We start from the raw sequence: 14,862 nt of genomic DNA, 5'->3' as shown, positions 1-14,862 counted from the left end.
AAAGTTTTGGAAGAGGCACTCTTGCTCATCATAACTATGTACTAAGTTAGTTTATTTAATACCCAAGAGCAGAGAAGAAGATTTTTAAAGAAATAATGCATTTTCACTATATAATCTATATAGCCCCGCCCTAGCACTAGAACCCTGACCCTGGGGCCATGAATTTCACAATTTTGGTAGAGAACTCAATGCTCAATACATTCATGCCAACAGTTTGCCTGCTTGATGTCCAGGAGTAAAGGAGAAGATTTTTAAAGATTCCAATAATTTTGGTGGTTTTGGCCCCCCCCCCCCCAGGCCCCAGGGGGGCAGGGACCATGAAATTCACAATTTATGTTTCCCTTTACCCATAGATGCTACCTGAGTTACTTGATCTTTATTTCTAAGAGAGTAATTTTGTTGATGACCATTAAAAAGATAGGAAAATGCAGTCCGACTTTCATGCGTATTCAAAAAGCAGATATATTATGAAAAATCCATTTTTTAACTTATCCTGAAGATTGCTTTGATGTAGAAAAGTACAACGTTTATTTTAGAAAAGAAATAAAAGAGACATAATGCAGGTAATGATTACAAGCAAAAAAAAGGTAAATTATATCCATCCTTCTGGACAGCGTCATAGAGAGTCTAGTATCAGGCATTATGATCAGTTTGAGTAAAAGTTCCTAAAACAAAATCGTTTATTTCACCCTACAGTTTTTAATTTCCGTAACACATTCATCTGGTCAATCTCAAAAACATCACCATAGGCAGTTACACTGAAAGTAATTCTTGACTCTAAACTTACTCTATAACTTTATGCATTATAAACAGAGGTCTGTGAAAAAATATTTTTATCATGAATATGAATATATTGATAGCTAATTGTTACTCAGTTTTAACCTATAATAGCCAATCATAAAATTCATCATCAGACTTGATACATTACTTTTTTTTGAAATTATATATAATTTGTAAAGGATTCGAAAAGCATATTAGAATTTATCTCTTTTTTCATATATATTTACATATATTATACTTTCATGTAAATTAGTTAAATCTGATTGGTCGAGAAAAATTTGCTAAAATACACTATTCCCCGCTGAATAATGAAGCCACGCCCTCCAGCGTAGCAACAGTCACCATTGCTTGACGACGGGTACTATTCCAAAAAAAAAGCGACTGCGCGTAAAGTATGCGCGTACGGTTCACCATACTTTTCGACAGATATCATTTAAGCGTTTGAATCGAGCGTTATCATAAATCGTCTTCCAAAAACCTAGATTGGTAATCCAAACGAAAACAGGCACCGAAAATCAGTTTATCAAAATGTTCGCAAGTGTAGATGAAAATCATATTAAAAATTTGATTGAAGAAAAGGATTCAAAGAGTACTCAGAGAACCATAAATAGATCAGTGAATTTATTCCGATCATTCCTGACCGAGAAAAAAAATAACCCTGAGTTTGAGAGTTTTTCGAAGAAACAACTGAATGAAAATTTGAGACTTTTTTTCGTGTCGATCAGACCAAAATCCGGGGACAGTTTGAAGGTAACTTCTCTTCAAAGTATTAAATATGGACTTTCCAAATACTTGAAAGAAACATGCAAGATTGATATAAATGATCCTGAATTTAACGACTGCAAAAAAGTATTCAAGGCAAAAGTAACGGACATGAAAAAAGGGCAATGGCTTCGTCATCCACAAACCTCCAATTTCTCAAGAAGACGTAAAAAACTTTACAACTCTGACAGTGTGGTATTTAACATAAATACACCATGTGGTTTGCAAATGAAAGTGTGTTCGATGTTATGTTCATCATGTGTCGCAGGGGAAGGGAAAATTTACGATGGATGACAAAAGACACGTTTAGAGTTAGTACAGATTCCTGTGGGCGACAATTTGTATACCAAGCTGTTGATAAGGTTGATAAAAATCACAGGTATACACTTATGAATCAATATTAATAATATATATATGCACACGTGTATATATATATTGTATTTGAAATTTCATTAATAAAAATAAACTTATATTTTCTTAAAATATTGCAGTGTTGATGGAACCCCTGATGACACTATTGGTGAAGGGAGAATGTATGCACAGCCGGGGAGTGTGATGTGTCCTGTAGAATCTTTCAAGAAATATATAGACAAACTGCACCCCAAGCTTCATGCTCTATGGCAGTGTCCTTTGGATTCATATCTTGAGTCAAACAAAGTGTGGTATTGTCGTGCAGCTATAGGAAAAAACACCCTAGGATCTATGATGTCTGAGATTTTAAAGCTTGGAAATCTTTCCAACATGTACACAACAGCTCTTGACGATGCTGGAATAGAAGCACGGCACATTACGAGAGCATCAGGCCATAAAAGTGAAGCTTCTATTAGAAGTTACGCTTGTCGACTCAGTGATCCAAAGAAACGGGAAATGTCAGACTGTTTAAGTGGAATTCTAGGATCACGAGATGATCAGAAAGAGAATGAAAACATGGGTTTAGAGGATATAACTATGGAGGAACTTGATGCTATATTTAATGACAGTACATTTTCTGAACTTTCCACAAACCAAGAGAAATCAGTGGAATCTCCGCAGCCACTTAATTTCTTAAACTTAAATTCAGTACCAACCAATGTCAGTTCAATGGGAATTAATGTATACCCATCTCTCAATAACTGTGTGGTTCACTTCAACTTTGTGCCCCAGAAGTAAATTGTGAACTTCTTGGAACTGATCCTTTAATGTTATGTTCCATGATAAATACACTTTCAAACTATGATAGCTATTTGTTTGGAGATATCCAATTGTTCGTTATTGTTATTTGTTATATGATGTTTATTTAATCAAAAACATCATGTTATGTGATATTTATTTATTTCAACACAATTTTCTTTGATATAAACTGAAATCAGTTGACTTATGATTAAAGAAAAAATTTTTTTAAAAGAGTTGTTTAACTTTCAAATTGATACATATATATTGTGAAACATTTTATAACATTCAGTATAATATAATAAATATTGCATGCTAGCTAGGGTAACATTTGAAATTGTCACCCCTCGAAAACCATTGTTGACCTCGGTTGCGCCTCGGTCATAATGGTTTTCTTGGGGTGACAATTTCCAATGTTACCCTAGCTAGCATGCAATATTTATATAATATAGATATAGATCTATTTGTTGTAGTTTGAATAACTGAATGGTCGATTGCCTTATGTTCTTTTCTCGCTCTCGATATCAATGGGTAGGGTTTCATGACTGAAGGAATTAAAGGATGTACATACTAATCGTCTAATCATCCATAGAGGAAAATACGTCTTTATTATGTTTGAATTGTATTGAAAATCAATATAGACTTCAATCTGTTTTCATTACATGATTTTAATTTCCTTTATCAATAATAGTAAATTATTCATAAAGCACAAATTCTTTGCTCAAATCATTGTTAAGAATATAGACAAAGAGAAGGAGAAGTGACATATTAAAAAGATGTATTTGTATTGAAAGTCGTTCAGTTTTTTTTCTGCAAGAAGATAGCATTAGTCAGAATGGAACCTGAATTTGGAAACGAAATATCAGCTACAGCAGTAAGATACTTTACCGCGTTTGCTGTATTACTTTTGATTTTTGGAATACCCTCAAATATATTGTTTCTCTGGACTTTTCTAGGAATGAAACGATACCGAAAAATTCATAATGCTTTCGTCGTAAATCTGGCCGTTGCTGATTTTCTTATCACAACGTATTTATTGCCTTTCAACGTAGTTTATCTTCTTAATGACAGCATGAAAATTCCAGAATTGCTCTGTAGTTTCAATGGATTTTTAGGCCATGTTTTATTTACAACATCTGTGTTCTCAGTGTCAACGATAGCTATCCACCGGTTTATCAAAATATGCCATTTTGGATTTTGCAATCGTATTTTAACAAAGACCAAAGTATCAATCATGATTCCTTCCGTTTGGATCGCAGCACATGTGTTTGCATTACCACTCATTTGGATGGACAATTATCTCATTTTTGATCCAACTTTGCAAATGTGCATCTTCAACCGATATGTCAACCAAGTTTATTCCGCTACTTATATAATTGTATGTCTTTTTGTTCCAGTAAGCATTACAATAATTTGCTACTATAAGATATTTACTTTTGTAAAACTTCATAAGAAGAGAATGTTATCCTGGAATAACGGAATCGGACAGTTAAGGTTAAGAAATGATATTCATTCAACAAAGTCAACATTCGTTGTTTTTGTACTATACCTTTTCTTATATACTCCATTTGGAGTGACTGCATCGTTCTTTTCCAAGCCTTCACAGGTCTCCACAGAGGTACATGCTCTTTCAGTATACCTTGGTTTTGCAAGCAGCTGCATTAACGCATTTATATACGGTTTGATGAACAAAGATGTTCTGAATGCATATAAACAGGCATTGATTTGTCGAAAGTCGCGGAAAATATATGATACACATTATCTGGGTGATCTGAGAAAAGTAAATCAGCTCACGACTTGAAGATATTCTTGTTACATGTATTCTTGTTATCACAAAAATTGGAAAGAAAATCTCTTTCGCTATATGATTAATTGGCTTCATTTTTAATATGAAGTTATATGTTCGTTATCATTCTTTACGGACAGGATAATCATTTTCTAAGAATAATTGTATACTATTGTAAACAATGTAAAAGTTTTAAATAAAAGATATTAAAAAAAACCTGTTTATTTTTGCCAAAATATAACCTGAAATCACCTACACTGTCCATCAAATGGGACCGTAATTAACCGAGTTCTCTTTTTGCAGTAGGGACTGACACAAAACAATCTCTCACTGCTCAATGGAAACGGAAATATGTGTTACAATCATTAATAGTTGTGTAAATAATGCCCTAACAATTTACTGACATGAAAAACGTCATTACCTATACCACCTTTAGATGGATTGTATTTGCTGACATGGCTATATTGTATCCACAAAGGAACTTCCAATATGATAACTTAAAATTAAAATAGTGATATTCTTGTTTGATCTATTTGTTTTTTAATCGCTAGTCTCGTTTAAAAATTGCTGTCACGTAAAGTATACTCTTACACATGAAATCAAATGGGAGACATAAATCACATGCGCAGGTGATGATGATATATTGTTAAGTTGATAAATTATTAAGTAAGTGAAGCTGATGACACAAAAATTAAAGTTAGCATGTTTATCTTAAAATTTTATCTTTAGTTACAATTGACGATATTTACTAGTGAAATATCCGAATATGCAATATTTGTGTCCGGCTATGTGGTGACTTTTTTTTTTTTTATAAAAATCACTGGGATTTATGGAGTCGATACGCAAATGCAAGTAACAAATAATGTAAATTGATAATATGCAATCAATATTTTCTTTTCGAGATGATGACCTCAGCGAGTGTTTCCTTCTCGTGAATAAGGTTTTAATTACAATCTGTTTCATACGAATACAAAAATAGGTCTGCTAATAACGAGGCAAGATTAGATATCTATAAGAATGGAAGACCGCAGCAAATGTTGTCATCTTCTTGTATATTAGGTTTTGATTACATTCTGTTTCCTTTGAATACAAAAAATAGGTCTGCTAGTAACGGTGCACGATTGAGTATCCATGGGAGTTATGAAAGATTGTCGGAGAACCTAACGCTACACAGCCAATGCCAATGTATGTAACCATTTAACTGTTAAATCCTGTAGCAATATAATTTTTGATGTAAAGCTTTCAACAAAATTTAATAAAACTTGGCTTAAATCCAATGACCAGGATTTATAAAAAATAACTAACTAACTTCTGTAAGGGTTACTTAAATATTTGATAGAAATACTGAAGTGTAATTCTTCTTAATATATTCTTAAATTAAAAAATAACTATAGCTATGTATTTTTAACTTCTGTATGGGTTACTTAAATATTTGATAGAAATACTGAAGTGTAATTCATAAACATACTAAGTGTTTAAGCATTGATTTAAAGTTAAGTGTCCTCAGGAGGTGTCTTAAGCATATAAGAAATGCTTAAGTTTTCTTTATCAATATGAAATAATAGTGACTAGATGGAAATTTAATCTTTTATCAAGAAAGCATGCAATAAAAGCTAACTAGAAATTCTTGTAGATTTTGAGATATTTACCAACTAGTAAGAAACATATTTGCAATGTCGACGACATAGCTGTACATTTTCATTTATGATGTAATGCACATAGAAATAAATTCCTCCATCCCAAAATAGTACATTTTATGTTTGGGAATTTCCATGGATTGCTATGGTGACTTTATCTACGAGTGCTTTAATTTTCTTAGAAATAAACTTAGCTAAGAGTTACCCTTAGAATTTTTATGAATATGACTTAATTTTTTTCCTTAACTATGAATGCATTTATACTTCAGTGTGTATCTTAGCACAAATTTTAAGTATCTATATGAATCCCAACCCTCATTTGGAAACCCATCTCACAAAATACGAAAAAATACTATTATAATTCACTCGGAGTATTCAGTTGACGGCTAGTTGACGATCAACTGACTGAAAACTCTATAAAATAGTGCGTTTTACGTAAATTTAAGGAAAATCGTGTAGGGAAAGCTGCCATGTATCTAAAAGGAAAAGTCAAAACGATGGGACTACTAAAATGATATGCATGTATGTATAGAAATGCATAAAAATGAATTGCACTGGCGCACTCTCACATGTTGATGTGCCGCCTGCATTCGCTGTCAGATAAAGTAGCAAAAGCAATGAAGGAATATCACATGTGTATATTTAAGAAAAGTATTTCAAAGATTTTTTTATCTTAAATCGAATACGTATAATGAAATTAAATGGTCTGATGCGTTTAATGTATTATTCCTTGCATTGTAAAGAATATTATAACTCTATAAACTACTCAAAACTTAGCAATTAATATCTTTATTACCGTAAAACATGCAGGGTATCTAAAATGACAGAATAAATTTCTCATTAAGCATCTATCTTTCTGAAGGCAATTAATAGTTTTTACTGTTTATGACCATGAGAGATTCTCATCAAAGTTTCTTTAGGGACATACACTCTATATTTGTGTGACATTACGTACTAAGCATTCATTTCTCTGTCGGAAAAGTGTTCTGAATGAAAAGAAATATTTTTTCAAATACAAATAACAAGGATATTTGTTCCTCTCAGATGGTGAATAAACGATCAATTTTTGTCAGATTGTAAGATTTGAAATTATCTCGATCAACTGCGCAGGCATCATGCAGCACATGTTTTTTCATTACATTAAAAACCTTGTACTATAAAAGGGAAGTACGAAAAGGGAGAGGATTGTGTACAAAAACATATTGATGTACATGCATATTTCATGTTTCGTTATTCTCTCGATAAACTGCCAAAAAGTTAAATAAATACGAGTCGAGACGGATGACGAGAAAAGAGTTGCAAGGCTTCCCTCTATTTTTGATGTGTCAATGGAAAACAGTATAGGCTATTGGGTAAAAAGCAGCTTATAGAGACAAAAGGGTTATATGTACATTATCAAAGACACATAATGCATATTAGAAAATACAGAGGTAGGAAGGAGGGGGGTTTCGGCACTAGATCAAAATAAAGAGAAGGGGGTCCAACCCCTAAGTGCTTGAAGCGTAGCAAAGACGAACCGTGCAGGAAATATTGTACGGCTACATGTCTTGATCCTCTTATCACTCGTAAAGATTAGCAGTAAGACCTATTCTAGGACCCAAACCTTAACCCATGGAGGGCAGTAATACTGAAAACAACAATTTTTGACGCTGATTGCAGAAAAATAAAAAAAAAAGAATCCAGAATTCAACTTACAGCTTTGAGTTTTACACCGAAATGTTTCAAAAAAAGTCCTGCGATAGACAAGTATAGTATATTTCCTACTCAGAGACATGGCTTTTTCCAGCCCATGCAACCATTCTTTACAACGTAGTATGAGGTGTTGATTGTGACGTCACAATGCCGCTGCACACGCACTGACCATCCGGTGAATACGGACTCGAATCTAATAAATATGTAGAGAGGAATGTTAAGCAGGTGGCTTTGTATGCCTACGTGTACGTTTAGCTAGGGTATCAGTGCAATTTTCATACCGCGTAATTCTACAAACTGTACACAACGTGTAGATTCATTTGTACACGTTGTTTGAAATATCCGACGTTTTTAAGGCTTTTTTCTCAAGATTTTGATATAAACGCCAGGATTTCCTGGCACATAAAATATAAAATCATAAAAAAGCCTGGAAAACGGCAGATATTTCGGACAACAGTACATAGAGGTGAGGGCCTGTATGTTCTTGTAGTTTGTTAAACAGAACACACTGTTACGAGTCACGAGTACTTGTTAAAACACTTCTAGGTTTACACGTACAAGTTGAAGTACACTATCAAATGCTTAACGTCTCAGGTAACCACCGTAGTATTTCAAACCGTTTACGATTGTATCTAGATTATATTTCTAGACCATATAATAAAAACATATCTTGCATTCACTTGCATGCTATTTTGACTATTTCAGTTTTGAGTTTGTAATCTGGAATTTACGGTAGGTGTTAAATAATGTGGTGGTAACACAGCATTTGTTTCATATTTAGAAATGGTATTACCTAAAGGTGTTTTAACTATCAATAATCGTACAAAGATATTATTTACACAATTTACATCGATAACAATCCTCTGATCCAGAGTACCAATGCGTGAAAATTGATAACATTTTCTATTAAATATTGTCCAAAATGGCGACGTTATTGCTGTGCATCATTTTTTATTGTATATAGAGTTGAATATAACACATGATCACACATATAGGAAATGAAAAAATGGAAATAATTCAAAAAACATAAACATGTCTCAAACACTGCTTTTAGGTAAAATTGAAACAAAATGTTCAAGGATGACTTGATCAGTTATCTGAAGGAAGATAGAGAAAAATAACAAAAAGTCTTTAATTTTATGAATGTCACAAATCACGTTTCAACGTCAGTGTTGCACCAATAGCTTATTCCGTAAGATTATCATTACCAAGAATAACTTAAAACTAATATTTTGTTAAAATTTATATACGTTGTATTTATAAAAAATGTAAACTGTGATGCATGCCAGTTCTAAACTTTTTGATTTTTATGAAACAAAAAAATTTTTTTTCTGGGAAAACCCTCGTATATTTTTTTAATAATTTCAATACTTAACTTAGATAAAAATTACAAAAAGATTTAAAGCAAAATACAACTTTTTTTTTAATTTTTTTTTCTCAAATGGAATGTTTTATTGTGAGTTGTGAGCAAAATTTCAAAAGAAGATGCATTTTATCATTGGAGATACAAAAAGGTACCGAGAGTGAAAATTTCTTCATAAAATATTTTATTACATAAATGAGGTTTCATAAATATGTCTGTAGTAGTAATACCATTATGAAAGCTAGTAAGGTCAACTATTCTTTCTAATATGAATAGTCCAGAAAATATATAAAAAAAAATTACGATGATAACACAGCCCTGTAAGTAAATAAATAAGCTTATTTCTTAGAATTTTTTTTATTAGTTATTAATAGCTGGATCTGAAATTTCCATGTATAAATTGAGTTCAGTATCATTATCATGCTTGTCAAGATTTTGTGAAGCAATAGACTGTTCATCCTTAAGTCGTTGTAAAGAATCGTAATCAAACTGTACCACAACAGGTGCGTCACTTCCGCCAGCAGTTTGAAAATGTTTGATTTGACTGCACATTAAAAAACAAAAGAAAAAGATGCTTTGAATTTAACACGCATGTCTACTCAAGTCATTTTGATATGCATCGTTTAATGCATGATTACTAATTCTTAAAATGAAATGCATTAAATTGAAAAAAGAAATAAATATTGTGTAACGTACCATTTCAACCTTATAATGTATGCGATAAGCAAACAAACCACAAGAGAAAGAACACCAATGGATGGCAGGTAGATTTTCTTAGAAAATGTGCTAACTTCCTCTATATTAAAATATGGTAATATATTAATTTTTTTCTTCGGTGGAATGAAGTAGTTTAATTTTTGCAGAGACTTGATGAACAAAAAATATCTATGACATCTAGATTCTTTTGCATCACAACTTCTCTCTAATTTCAAGAATGTGCCTTTCAGAATCAAAGATCATAGAATGGAGCATAAGAATTCTGTGAAGCAACTTATAATTAAAAGAACGACGTAAATAAAATTCATTTTGGAAAGATAAGCTTATCACGCAAATATTCCTTTAAAACTCTCCTTCAAAAATAGTTTGAAGTAAAACTTGGATTCCAAATGATGGCTCTGCCCTACCCCTCCCCCAACCAACCCCACTCTCCATCCTTCAGCAAAAACAAAAAAATCCCTAAAGCTATTCACATAATTTTAAACTACTAATGATCTTTGTATATTAATTATATAAATTAATGTGTAATCACTTTTAAAAGGAAATGCAATGAGTTCAAAATACAAAATACAAAAACTGCATATGCTTTTTCCATTACTTTACCCATATACATGTACATATTTTAATTAAGGACTTATAACAACTAATCGAATGTTTTTAAGAAAACTAATTGGGAATTTTTTTTTTTGACATTTTTAACTTAACTTAAAACGATAGCTTAATATGTATTTTTAAAATTCACACTCGTGATCGGACAGTCCTCATGAATTTTTCTTTTGTTTAAAATTAAATTTAAAGACAAATAGACAAAATAACTGCTTTCACTTAATAGTGCATTGAAAAATAAATCGATTGACTTTTCTGGACCTGCACATCCGCTGACTTTATCACATTGAACGACAATTGCATTCCCATATACATGTTTTTTAATTAAGCAAAAGTACCTTACATAAAAACCATGAGGACATGTTTCATAAATCGGTACAGTTTGAACCACAATGTTCCTGGGGTACCCACAAAAACGCTTTTTGTAAAACAAAATTTTACGTTTTTTGTAAAACAAAAAAAAAGTCAAAAAAAAAAAATGCTAGGAATTCCAAGAAAAGATTTTTTACTCGAATATAATATATCTCACCTACACATAGGTTACCATTTTTATGGTAATTTTGACAACAAGTGATGTCTCTGTTTGTAGAAAGAAAAGATAACAATTCGTTTAAAGACGTAAAGACATTTTTTAAGAATGCTTAAGATACTCTAGATTATTTTAAACTTGATATGAAAAAAGAACTAATTTAATGATTTCTAAGATATTATTTGCTACTCACTCAGATAGATTGGAGCAAATTCCAGGGTTTACGGCGAACAGTTCATTGAATACTCTGAAAAAGAAAATGAACACCAAAATTATACGGCAATCCATTTTGTGATTTATACTTGCGTTTTGGATAATTTACATTTTATGGTATATATAGATCTTAATGCTGTTTCGTATTGAGAGGAAAGGAAGAAGAAAACACACTGGAAATAATGAATGATTCTACAGGAAAATGAATTCGAAGGGCGGAAATATCGTGACAATTTCCTAAAAAATGGTAATTAGATAAACATAAATTACATCCACGATAAAATCTCAACATTCCAAGAGTGAAAATGTTTAATTCCTTGAGTCGGTGAAAAGGTTCATATACATGAACATAGGAATGTAAGCATTTTAAATTATCCTAACCATAAGATTTTTTTAAACAAGAATTTCCTTTCACTAATTTAACACCACGGCAATAGGAAGAAAACGGTACGGCCTGACACGTTTACATCATTTAAAGTCAGGTTAAATGTGCTCAGCATTTAACGTTTGTGCGACATGGTTAACAAGAGATGTTTAATATCTCCTCTGCATCTGATCCCTACTCTTGTATTTCTGAGTGTATGTGCTTAATGTCTTTTTTACATATATGTATTAGTATTGTATTGATTTTTTGGTGGGACCAATCACTGGTATCTTCATCTTATAATTACCATTCATTCTTATATCATCTTAAATACATGTAAATCTTACAATTTCGATATAGATAATTTCACACTGACGCCATAATTGGTTAACACGTTTTATGAAATCAATTTATACGGATAAAGTTACCTTACTACAAATCATACGCATATGGGTCTTACAAATCTCTCAGGTGCAGATTCGATACGCAAGGGTATGATCTATGTATGAACAAAACGATGTAGGTTATTTACAACCAAGTTGCTTAAACAAGAATATCAACAATCTATAGTCGATACAATAACCTTGTCAGTAAATACAAATTATCATTGAATCAAATGCTAACTGACACTTTTCATACTAATCATATAAATACTAAATTGTCGACGAATTTCCCGTAATTTCCCGATCATGACAAGGAGCACTCAGCGGGTGTAATCGGTCGACAAGGGATCCTTACTTCTCAATGTCATCCGTTCCTACCTCTAGTGTTTTAAAGGTATGTGTTTGCTCTGCTTCATTTTGAATTATTAAAAAAATTGTTGGGCTTAAATTCTGTTTGTTATCTCCATATATTTCATACATCAATATTAACATCAGCCAGCAATATTGGTCACAAAGGACAATAAAATGTTAAAATACATTTGCTTAATTTAAGGAAATAGTTTTAATGTAAAGAACTTTTCTATTTCTAGATTGTAACATGAGATTTGTTTTGGTAACATGCTGTCCTGCTTGAACTAAAGTGATTTTAGAAGACAGATTTTCACTTTCATAAAAAGCTAGAATTACACGTACATGTACAATGTCAAAATGCACTGAAGCATGTGAAAAAAAATCTGAACGAGAGTTTGAAATACCATTGCTTTGATTGAAAAAAGAGTTTATTTTGTTATTAAAAAAAAAAGATCTAGACAAGGGTTAAAGGGGATACATGTATATCCTCCGAGGGCAAAGGATTAAACCGAGCGCAACTAGGTAAAACTTTATTTAACTGAGAAATCTAATAATACTTATTTGCCTAGTATTAGGAAAGTTGAATACCTTTGAATCATGGCTTCAAGTAATTTTTTTACAAATATGACGTTAATGAAAAAAAGAAATTATTGCTTTCCTCTCTTCTAAATGATACGTCTTCCTATATTCTTACATCATAATAAAGGTCCTTGGCAAAATTAATTTTTCAGCCCGAAAATAGGTAAAGATGAAAGATATTGTGATAACGAACAGTATTCAATATCAGAGTCCATTAAAAAAACAAAATAGGAGCAGAGCAAACACGTACCTCTAAAACATTAGAGGTGGGATAAGGTGCCATGGAGGAGTGAGCATCACCTGTCACCGGTTATATCCGCCGTGTGCTCCTTGTCCTGATCTGGAAATAACGGAAAAATCCACAGTCAATTCAGTGTATAAATAATGAACTGATAATTGAATGAAAAACGTCCTTCAGCATTTGACTCAATGGTTAATTGTGTTTGCTGGCAAGGTCATTGTATCTATTAAAGAACTTCCGAAATGATGACTTTAAACGAGACTGCTGATATTCTTGTTTCATCATCTTGTTTGTCAATAATTTACCTCGTTTTAGAAATTGTTCATTCGTAGAGCATACTGTTGCATTTCGAATCAACTGAGATATATAAACACCGAATGCACGTGATGAAGGTATATTGTTTCATAACTGATGAGTAAGGGAAAATGACGATAGAAAATTTAAACGCATTACGTTTGTCATAGAGCTTGGTTGTTGGATTACCATTAATGTCTTTTTCAAGTAAAATATCCAAAAATGAAACAGATGTGTCAGATTCTGTGGTATCTTTAACAAACAGCGATCTATGAATATTATAAATATGTTAATTTCACGACTAATGCGCAGATTGGAATTTCTAATGATTTTGTCTGATCCTAAACCTCCCTAATAATCTGTTTAACAAAACCATCAATGCAATAAGAAAAACAAACTAGTCCAGGATTATAGTTCATGTATATTATTATTATAAATATTATATCATTGAAGATAATTCAGGGCCAATGACATTGTTGGGAGTATCTGATAAATTAATGACCAAATAAACAGAATTATATACTTTTCTGCACTTTTTTAGGGAACGAAAAGAAAGAAAAAACGAAACATACACACAGAATTGACTCACACACTCTCACCCTCACACTAGAGCAAATACATGGGAGGCTCAGGTGATAACGCTTTAAAATTGAAAAAAAAATATTGATGTTCCTCAGTTCTCCTGCCGAACGACTGAGATTGTTTTGTTAAAAGCAGGTAAAAACAAATAACATCATGTAGAAGTGAAACATTTTATTTATTAATTATATATTAAAGTAAATGACGAAAGAAGAAAGAAGAAAATCAGTTTTTAAAGGGACTCATATACAGAGTATTACACATCCAAGACAAAAATATTACACGATCTTACCCCACGCACCGTAATGACATTGTAACATGATGTACATAGGAAAAAACGGGGGTCAACCAGATTAGAATAAGAAAACAAACCCTGTATTCATACACAAGGTACAATATACATGTATTTCAAGTTGACCTTCTTATAATCATCATCAGATTCAAAACAGATTCAAAACAGATTCAAGACATGATTCTTTTCCTATCAATTCTGGCACAATTAGTGAATTATTGGATTCTTTTTTAGAATTGAAAATAGTTTTGAACAAATGGGGTATATTGGATAATTGAATATTTTCAATATTGTTTTTCTGGTGGAAGAGGGAGAGGATGTTAAAATCTCATTAGAAACATGACAATTTCCGAACATATATAATATAAAAGTATTTCATTAATGTATTTATCACTGTATGGTTGCTAATTTAGGATTGTCCCACGCTCACAGTTAAGTAAGTGAAAAGATTCATGTAAATAAGAATCTTAGCATTTTAGTTGATCCTAACCATACGATTTTTTCAACAAGAATTTCTTTTCAATATTTAAGCACCATGGCAAATG

General features: G+C 31.9%; 1 long non-coding RNA gene and 1 pseudogene across 1 annotated transcript; one reads left to right on the top strand and one right to left on the bottom strand.

The window, feature by feature from the left end:
• The first annotated feature begins 1,095 nt into the window (after nucleotides 1-1,095).
• Nucleotides 1,096-2,691, top strand: LOC134260119 (uncharacterized; annotated as a pseudogene).
• Nucleotides 2,692-9,375: 6,684 nt separating this feature from the next.
• On the bottom strand, nucleotides 9,376-10,806 carry LOC134260120 (uncharacterized). The gene is made up of 3 exons (XR_009990478.1): nucleotides 10,754-10,806; nucleotides 9,866-9,965; nucleotides 9,376-9,713 (listed from the first exon to the last, which is right to left on the bottom strand). It is a non-coding gene; the product is annotated as an uncharacterized LOC134260120 (long non-coding RNA).
• Between the last annotated feature and the right edge of the window lie 4,056 nt (nucleotides 10,807-14,862).

This window comes from Saccostrea cucullata, unplaced genomic scaffold (assembly GCF_032062105.1).
Source record: "Saccostrea cucullata isolate Sc308-1 unplaced genomic scaffold, CSIRO_AGI_Scuc_v1 ctg11844, whole genome shotgun sequence".
Lineage (NCBI taxonomy): Eukaryota > Metazoa > Mollusca > Bivalvia > Ostreida > Ostreidae > Saccostrea > Saccostrea cuccullata.
This window is presented reverse-complemented; position numbering and strand designations above follow the sequence as displayed.